This window comes from Lycium barbarum, chromosome 2 (genome assembly GCF_019175385.1).
Source record: "Lycium barbarum isolate Lr01 chromosome 2, ASM1917538v2, whole genome shotgun sequence".
Classification (NCBI taxonomy): domain Eukaryota; kingdom Viridiplantae; phylum Streptophyta; class Magnoliopsida; order Solanales; family Solanaceae; genus Lycium; species Lycium barbarum.
Window position 1 is genome coordinate 93,380,751 of NC_083338.1, and position 10,448 is coordinate 93,391,198.

General features: G+C 37.0%; 1 long non-coding RNA gene across 1 annotated transcript; it reads left to right on the forward strand.

The window, feature by feature from the left end:
* Positions 1-218: 218 nt before the first annotated feature.
* LOC132620935 (uncharacterized) lies at positions 219-10,108 on the forward strand. The gene is made up of 4 exons (XR_009575366.1): positions 219-396; positions 888-946; positions 4,818-4,864; positions 9,833-10,108. It is a non-coding gene; the product is annotated as an uncharacterized LOC132620935 (long non-coding RNA).
* The last annotated feature ends 340 nt before the right edge of the window (positions 10,109-10,448 follow it).

The following is a 10,448-nucleotide window of genomic DNA, read 5'->3' on the forward strand; positions in this document are numbered from 1 at the left end:
ATATACATGTATATACTAGGTATACATATACATGTATACATATATATATATATATATATATATATATATATTTATACACTAAAAGGGGCCAGCCTTAATATAAAATTATTGGATCGAGTCCAGCCCAAACCAGGCCAAGACCCGGCCCAACCCCTCAATACAGATGAGGGGAAAATATCCCCGTTTCTCATTTTTCATTTTCCAAATGGCCTTTTCCCCTCCCTTTTCTCTCTCTTCCTCTTTCGTGAAAACCTTAGAACCGCCTTGTTCTCTCTTCTCTCTCCGCCAAAAATGGCAAAAATACAAAGTTTAGCAGAGAAGCACAACTTTTGCATGTCTATTGTAGTGAAACACTTAATGTTTCACTTGATTTCACAAAAATATAAACCAAACACGGTAATAAATCGTCTCTTTTCTATATTTTCTTTATTATTCTATGATTTATGTGTTTTATTGTTGTACCTTGCTTGAATATCATTGGTTGAACAAGAATAGGTCAGATCGAGTCAAGCAAGACTCAGATCTGACCATTCTTTGTTGATTCAAGATAATCTTAGCCCTGTGAAGGCTTACAAAGGTTAATTTTAGAGAAAATAGGTTTATCCCACATCGTATGTTTAAGGCTTTGAACGACTTTGGGGGTTCTATTGGTTCTATAAATAGAACCCCAACACTGTGAAAGAAGAAAACGAAGGAAAAAAAAGAGGTTTTGAGAGTTTGAAAAAATTCTTGCAATTCAGAGTCTTGATTTAAGGATTAAAACTCAATATCCTAGGCTCACAGTAAAATTTTACAGATTTGGTCTTTGTTGTAGTGTTTAAGTCTCTTTTTTCTTAGTTCTAAAATATTCGTATTTTTCTTTTATTTTTTTGTGTGGTTTTGAGTAGGAGTTTGGAAGTACAAAGGCTCGAAGTTCAACTCTTGACAAAGGCTGCGCAACAAAAAGGTAATACTTTATCATATTATTGCCTTTACTCACCTTTGATTTGGATGATAATACTAAAGTAGAAATATGGTTAATCTAGGAGTATTGTTGTGTTTAATCAGCTTGCCTCAACTTTATTCTTTCTTTAAATTGCTTGTCTGGACTATTGAGCATTGTTGATTTGAGCTATGTTAGTTCTGAGGTTTTCTATGATCACATTCCTGTCATCTTCCTTGAGTGTTGGTTTGTTTAAGTTGTAAGAATGAATGTGTTTAGCTTAAGTTAATCTCTTGGTGAACTATATGGGTCTGTGGTTGTGTGTAGTGGATATGTGATCATGATTGTTGAGTAGTGCTTTTTATAAACCAAGTTTAAATGGAGTTTACTTAGAACCACTATCATAATAATTCATGTCTCTATCTGAATCATTTACTTGAGTAAGATGGAATTAAAGGTAAAAAAAATGGGAAAAGAATGTTGAAGTAGGCTGAGTTTTGGAGAGACATTGCTTATAGTCAGGATTTAGAATTGGTTGTGATGTTGAAGATGGATTTTGAGTCATTTGTTATTTGAAAAATAATGATAATGGAAGTGTAAAGGCATCTGTTGTTTGTCCAGTCCTGGCATGAATATTGGTTTGGTCATTAGATACTTAAACTAAATTGTTTATTAATCATTAATTAGAAATGAGCTAAACTTGTTTGAATTACAGCAATTGGCCTAACACTAGGTGTTAACATACCTAATCATGACTAATCTCTCTATGTGATGGGATTGAGTGTGTTTGTGAAGTTTGTCTGATTTCAAATGGTTGTGTGTCATTCTCACCAAGGATAAGTGTGAATTAAACTGACATCCCTTTGATATACAATTAATGACCCTTCCTTGCCTTGATTGTTTTCATGAGAATAGTTCTTTAATTCTGAAAGATAAAAGGGCAGGGTAAGAAGGAATAAAAAATGACAAATCTGCTTTCTAGTTTGTCAAAGTCCTTTGTGGATAACTTTACTTGTGAAGTGTCATGGTCACAGCTGAAATTAGATCTGATAGGAGAGAAGTCTTGACCCTTGGGATTTCAACACACATGTCTGTCCACTTCTATCTTTGTTTTGTTTATATACCACTTAGTCCATAAAAGAAGAGTCACATACTTGAGGTGTTGCATTTAAAAATAGAAGATTGGTTACATAAGCATTAGGAAGGCCCTGGTGGTGTCACTTGTTTTAGGATGGGGGATGGAGAAGGAGAGCTTGTTCCCGGGGAGTAAAGGATGAGTTTAGGTATGAACTGGAAGTGATGACCAGTGGAGCCGTCACTCCCCTTTTACTGAAAGGAAAGATTGGGAAAGGGTGGGGGTGGTGACCTCACCTTGCACTTATCTTTTCTTCAGGACCTGGGGGCTCTTTTCTCCTTTTAAGTCTCATGTCTTATAACCATGGGATTTACCAGAGGTTCTTATGTGACTGTCCAAATACTTTTTTTTTAAAGTAAGAATTATCAATGAAGTCACTAAGTCCTAAGGGCTAGTATGGTCAATCATGAAAATACTGCCTAACTAATTATCTTCATGACCTATGTAAAGTTATCTGAAAACTCATGTAGATTCCTAGGTGCTAGGCATCATGACTTTGATCTAAGATCCTGTGAATGCTTTGTAGATTCATCTATTTGATTTTGTTGTTTTCCTTCTTATGAATTACTGTGTTGTGATGCATTGGGTATCCTCTATTAAGAACATATGAAGTATGTATGTGACAATTTGCCCCTGAGATGAGTTGTTTGTTACTGGATGTATGATGACACAAATTGTTGCATAAATGAAAGTTTCTGACTCCTTATTCCTATGGGATATTTGTATAATAAGTGATACGATAAAGCCAAGATACGATATGGTCCCTGCTTCTGGCAATGAACATGATGTAAAAGGAAGAATGTCAAGTGTATTCAATTAAGGGGAATATAAGTGTGGTGTGGTTAATTCATGACAATGTCCCTTCTGATAAATATGACTTCTGATTGCTAAAATGGGTTTAAATGATCTTGCTTAATTAGTAAAATGAATTAGAGAAGTCTTTTGGCACTTTATTTGGTCTGAACTAGGATTCTAGGATGTCAAAGTTCCTTAATAGTTTTAACCATGTGATTAAGGTCTAAGATAGGCTAATATGAGGCATTGATATGACATTTGTGTTAATGGTGTGTCACTAAAACCAGTCATTAGTCTTAAAGGATCAAGAAGTGCCAGAGGGGAGCTTTGGTATGAAATCTGTCTAGATCTTTCTTTGCTAAGCTTTTGCATCATTTTAAGTGTTAGGGTCCAAATGATAGTTTTGTGATGATCATGATTAAGAATAAGATTGAGGGTGGTGTTTGGCTCTCCTTCTCTCTGAGGTTAAAGTATGCAGTGTCTAGCCTTGTATTTCTCTGTTGGGTCAAATCAGGCTTAAATGGGATGTAGAGGTCTATTTGAAACTCTGCCATTACTAAAAAAAAAGGGAGGGGTGTTATATCCCGCATTTCGTACATTCGGATATTTCAAGATAATCGTGGTAAGTTAAGGACAAGACTATTTTCCAAAGTTATTTTAATGTACAAGTTGTTTATTGGTATGGAAATATTGAGAAAGGCTAAGGGTAAAAAGGTAAATTCACAAAGTAGTTCATGGTAATATTGTGAAAGGCTAAGGGCAAAATGGGAATTTCACAAGAAGTCTTGAAAGTTCTTGAAAGGGCCATGTTGGTCGTGTGGTGTGTGAGAGTGGGACCCACCCATGGCTTGGCCAATAGCCTTGAGCCATGAGGTGGGGCATGTGTCCAACCCCTTATAGGCTATGCATATATATATATATAGATAAGGGCTTACCAAGCAAGACAAAAAAAAAACTACTCATCTTTAAATTCAAGAAAGCTTGGAGAAAAATAAGGGGGTATTCGGCCATGACACCAAAAATTTAAGCCATAGAAATTGATCAAGAAAAATTATTTCCTTCTAGCAATCCAACCAATTGGAAGGTCCTCATTAACATGGAGTGGTTGTTGGAGCAATAAAATCATTCATTTGTGCAATATGCAACCCTAGCCGAGTGGAGAGACAAGTGGAGGAAGGTAAGGTTTAATCTTCTTTTACATGTGTTATGGATGATTTATGCATGTTGTGGTATGTAGAAATGGATGAAATTCATGAAATATGTATGAATATGGTGTGGCCTAATGGAGGTGGTGTTGTGTAGCTGTGATGAATTTATTTTATTTAGAATTTTGGATTGTTGTTGTTGTGGATTCCATAATAAAAATGAAGATTTGATGACTTGAAATGAATTTGTAATTGTTGAGGAATTGTTGAATGAGTTAATGTGACATTAGTGTGGTTTCTCATAATTATGAGGATGGAGTTGTTAATGTGTAGATTGTTGGTGTAGTTTATGAATTTGGAAGGAAAGGAAATGTGTTGTTATCGTTCTTGTTGAATTTGGAAGGTTTCGGGTGAAGTGGTATGTTGGTTGAATTGTTTGAAGTGTTCTTGAATCATGTTAGAATGATTTCGGATTAATACTTGAATGTGAAATCATTAGTGTTAGCTTGACTATATGTGGTTGAATTGAATATAAATGAAATGCCGTTGAATTGTGTGACAAGAGTTGTTAATGTTAGAATACATTTTGGATTGATTGTTGAAGTTGTTAGTATGATTGTTAGGATTGTTGTTGATAATTTGGCCGAGTTGAATTCTCGGATTGTTGTTGATAAATTGACCGAATTAGATTCTCGGGGATGGTGTATTTACAGGGGAAATGCTGCCGAAATTTCGGTAGAATATAAATAAATTCATTTGAAAGACTAAGATAAGTATATGACGATGAGTCTAATGATTTTGTCGATTCTCTTGAATGTAGACTAGCGAGCTTGGACAATTAAGCGTAGCTAATAGGACGTGGAGCAGGTATGTAAGGCTTACCCTTTCTTTCTTTTGGCATGATCCTTATGAAACAAGTAGATGACGTATATGTATGACTTCAAAGAGATTCCTATTCTTAGAGCCACTAGGATGGCTAACGTTCTTGATTTCCAAAAGCTGTTTCATATGGTTTTGATGCGTATCTATGATGTCCGAAGTTCGGTTGATATGTTTCCGAATGGCATTCGAGAGATAATTGATATGACTAATGTCTTGGTTTTCAAATGATAGCACGTTTGATTATTCCATCGAGTCTTTGATACATTTTGATACGTACATATGGTTCCAAAAGCTCTATCTGATTTGATCCATAACGATATTCGAAAGGTACCTAACATGATTGTTTCTTTGATTTTCCAAAAATGTCTTCTGAAACGTTCGTAGAAGGTTCTGTACTTCAAACGCTCATAACTTTCTTATACTAAATCGGATTGACCCGAAACTTGTTTCTGAGCCTTCAGGTGTCGGTAAGTATACTTGTCCATCGAGTCTTAGAAATGATTTATATGCATATGGTTTCTCACTACTCTGCTCGTGCATACTATTGTTATATCGTTCGCCGAGTCCCGGGCCGGTTATGTCATTGTGCGCACTATGTTATACTCGGCACTAACATGTTATGTTATATATGGATCGGGCCGTACGTTCCTCGGCACTAACATATTATATATATGGATCGGGCCGTACATTCCTCGGCACTAATATATTATATATATGGATCGGGTCGTACCTTCCTCGACACTAATATATTATATTTATGGATCGGGCCGTACGTTCCTCGGCACTAACATGTTATGTTATATATGGATCGGGTCGTACGTTCCTCGGCACTAATATATTATATTTATGGATCGGGCCGTACGTTCCTCGGCACTAAAACGTTATGTTATACATGGATCGGGCCATACGTTCCTCAGCACTATTGTATTACATATGGATCGGTTATATTATAATCTATTCTTATCATACGCCGTAGAGTCAGTTTCTGTTATATAGAGTTATGTAGATATTCTCAGACGTTAGTCACGGATGCATTATATCATTGAGACTGGTTTTCATGATTCATCTGTACTTGATGTTCTTATGCCTTACATGCTCAGTACATATTTCGTACTGACCCCCTTTCTTCGGGGGCTGCGTTTCATGCCACGCACGTACACCCAGATGAGTAGAAGGCTTTGCTAGAAGGAGTCTCAGCGGGATTGGCGAGCTCCACTTCCCTCCGGAGTATTGCCGAGTCAGAGTATATGTGTTATGAATTCTGATAGATGTTAGAGACTTTGCAGACAGAGTCGTGGGTATAAGATGTCAGTCTTGTAAGCGGCTCCACCAGCCGATGTGTCATTATGATTTATGTTACAGACTCCTTATGATTACAGATTCTACTTGATTTGAGCACGATGAAAAAAAAGTTTCTGAAAGCTTTACTGTGTATTTCATTCTTATTTGATTTAAAAGTCCAAAGAGATTATGTGTGTATTAAAGGTCAGAGGGTTCGCTCGGCCCTAAGTAGGGGTCGGGTGCCCATCACATCCTAGTGAGATTAGGGTGTGACAAGGGGTTAAGGTGATGCCATAATTAGAAATCTAGGGCAAATAATTAACAACATTTCATCTGAGTGCATGTTAGGTAAGTAGTTGGTTGGGAATTGATTCAATAATGGTGTTGGTGGGGACAAAAGCGTTCATGGGCAAGCTGTGAGCCACATGACAATAGAGGAGCCTTTTTAAAGGCATCTTAGAGAGAGGACTGGGTAGAACCAAATCTAACTTGGTCCATAGTGCCCTCCTCCAAATAAAAGATGCCATGGCAACACTCTATAAGTCTATGGAGGTGTGTTTGCCATATGAATACACTTGATCCTACAGTCCTTTCATTGAGTCCAGTAATGTCAAAAGTCTTAAAGGGAGATCAAACCATGTATTTAGAAGATTACCATCAATCCAAGTCTATTTGACCACCTATTCTTATGAGTTCTGTTTGACCACCTATTCTTATGAGTTGTCTCTGAATCTTGTTTAAAGATGTTGAATGCATTTAAGTGAAGCTGATATTTGTCTTAATCAATAAGTGTGGTTGTCTTATGTCCAGGTCTGAAAGAAAGTAAAAGGAAAGTGTAAATCAAAGTCACTAACCTGGATTTATGCTTAAGTCATTAAATTTCTGTATGATCTTATTCAAAAAAAACTGGTTCAGGGCTTAGGAAGAAAACCGGCTTGTCATGTCTTTTTTTTTTTTTGAAACCCTTGAGTGTTGGTCTGAGTCTTAATATTTGGTCTAAGTGTTTAGGTGGCCATTACTTGAACTGTTTTGCTTCATGGGAATTTCTGTGACTTGGATAGATAGAGCCTGCATAATGGCATGACCTGCTGAGAATTCAAGCTAGTATATAATGATTTTTGTGAAGAATTGAAATAAGTTAATGAACCCTCTAGCAACAAGTTGACTCAAGATTAAACTCAAATTCAAGAGAATGTAGGAACTATTCTGGGATGTACTTAGGTTGACATGCTCTTATTTTCCTGCCATTATTGGTTGTTTGTTTTCCTCTTCTTGAATACTACTACATCCTGAAATAGATAGTTAGATTCAAAAGATTTTGGTTCTGTTCAACTTTGCCATGTTTGCCCAGATTCTTAATTGGTTATGCTTCACTATAATGTGATCCTGCACATTCCCCTTTTGTAAGAAATATGAATGCTTTGGTTTAGTTGTATAGATAAACTTGGTCAGTTGTGTATGAGGACTTCATATGTGTTTTGTTGGTTTCCATTTATATGAGTTGCTCAGGGCTCTCCCATGAACTTAGAGGCTTGCATCTATCTTCCATTTGCATCATGTTCACTTAGTTTAGGACTATTTTAAGACACTTCCATACTTATTTATGTTATGATATTTACACCTCGGACATTTCATATCGTTGGGCTGCGAATAGACTAATGCAAGCTTGAGGTGGACATGAAGTCCTTGTGACTTTAAGGAGGGCATTTGGCATCTTTAAGATGTATACGACAAGGTTTTGAAGTTACATGAATTGGTGAAACTAAGTTCGTCGAAGGAAGTAAAGTATAAGTCGTGTTTGGGGAGGCTTTTGCAATTATTGAGGTAACGATTGTTTAGTAATGTCTTCGGAAGGAGTTATAGGGCTCCTTAGATGGTTAATGAAGTGTTAAACAAGTTCCAAGAAGGTTCCGCAAGGATTGGAGGTTGAACGAAGCGGCTAGAGTAAGTTTTGGGAAATTCATAATTGTACGGCCATTTGTACGGACTGTATAATTTATACGACCAGTATAATGGTCTGTACTTCCAAAGGAGAGTGATCCCTGGTAGGATTATACGGTCTAATTGTACGGATCGTATAATTTATACAGCCCGTACAATTGGCCGTATAACCGGGTCGGGTCACTTTTTTTCTCTTTCCATATATGCACGAACCTTGTTCCAAATTTTCATTTCCTCATTTCGCCCAAACTCTTAAAATCTCTAGAACATTCCACACACCATATTAACGCAAACCCAAGGGAAATCAAGGCTTATTTATCAAGAATCAAGTGTGGAGAGGCTCTCTAGGGTTTGTAGAGTTCAAGATTTCTTTGGGTAGTGAAGTTAGAGTTCCATTCAAGTGAGATAATTTGATCCAAAGTTCATCCCTACACAATAAAAGGTGAGTTTTACATCTATTTCATGTTAGTAAGAGTATTTGGTTGTGGAGTAACCTGAATGAAGGAAGAAAGTTTAATGATATTCTTGAATAGTAACTTGACTTGAGTCATAATTCGTGATATGCCATGAGTATACCCTTGTTGTAAATGACATTAATGACGTTGAGGAAGTATTATATGAAAGGGGATATGATGTGTGTCGTAGCTATGATTATGGATGATTTTGAGAGGGAGTCTTGAGAATTAAACAAAGCTTAATTTGAAGAAATCTTTTGATTATGATATTTTAGGTGTTGTTGTCGATGTTTGGGAGTTGTTTAGTATATGGGGAAGTTTGACGAAACAAAGGAAATGCTGCCCAGTTTTCGTTAGGTCTTAGTCGCTTTAGTTTAGACTTAAGAAAGTTTTAAATGATCTAATTTAGTACGAATTCTCTTGAACATAGAGTTGCGAGCTTGGAAGGAGAATGTTTAGTCATCAAGAAGACGTAAAGGTATGTTAAGGCTAGTCCTCTCTCTTTCAAAGGCATGACTCCTATTGGATTTGAATCAATATAAAGCTTAGTAGATCGTGAGTCTTGGTTCTTAGGGAAATGCTACGCGCTATCTTACATACGATGATTTAGATTATATTATGATTTCTCCTCTATATTTCCATGACCTTCTTACATTCGAAAGTTCAAAGTCTAAGATTATTAAGAGTCCCTCATGAGCTAGAGACAAGATATGTTCTGTGATAATGATGATGATGATCCTATTTTTCAGAGATTCCGAAGCTTATATACACACATATATATATAATGTTATTTCTTGTTGTTGTCGCACCTTATAATATTAGCTCCTTCAAGGTGAGACATAGTGATGATAAATGTTCCATAATACAGTCAGAGGTCACCGACCTTACGTCACTCCGATATGGTTGTAGCTTTGATTGGGCTCACATGCATGCTTATTTTTATATATGATTATACCGGGCCTAGTTGGCTGGGCAGTCACCACTAGTGGGCGGCGTGAGATGACTATCCCAGACGCGGGATACCCAGATACGGGCTGGTAATGATATATGACTCAGACAGGTTACTTATATATACATATACATATGTTATTATGTGGTTTTAAAAGTAAAAGTTAGCATGCATGGTATCCGCCTTAAGAGGCAATCATATGTGCAGGTTATCTCTTTATCTCATGTTCCTTATCTCTTTATTATGTCATTATTCATGCCTTACATACTTAGTACATTATTTGTACTGACGTCGTTTCTTTTGTGGATGTTGCGTTCATGCTCGCAGGTAGACAAGGAGACGGTCCAGATCCCTAGGAGCATTATCAGCGGATACATAAGAGCACTCCACTTCTCCGGAGTTGCCGTTTATTGGTATATTCTTGTATGCACATATTTGGGGCATGGCGGGGTCCTGTCCCGTCCTTATGATTTTAGTATTCCTATTAGAGGCTCGTAGAAACATATGTGGGTAGTAGACATCTTATGATTTCTTTAGTGTACGTTTGGTATATTATCATGTAACCTCATGGGCTTGTACATAGACGTATATTTTGAGGAGTAATTGAAGATCATTTCATGGTAAGCTTGTTTGAGAATTGTGTTGATCTACATTGAATATGATGATGAGTATGATGAGTGGTCTCGGTAGGCTAGCTCCGGGTACCCTTCATGGCCCTCTGGTTGGGTCGTGACAAAAGTGTTGTCAGAGCAGTTCGTCCTAGGGTGTGTCTACGAGCCGTGTCCGGTAGAGTCTTGTTTATGGGTGTGAAGCGCGCCACATTTATAAACAGGAGGCTACAGGGCATTTAGGAATGATTGATCTTCCTTCTTATCACAGATCATGTGATAGAGCCATGATATAGAATTCCCTTTTTCCTTAACCATGCGCTATGTTTTCAGTG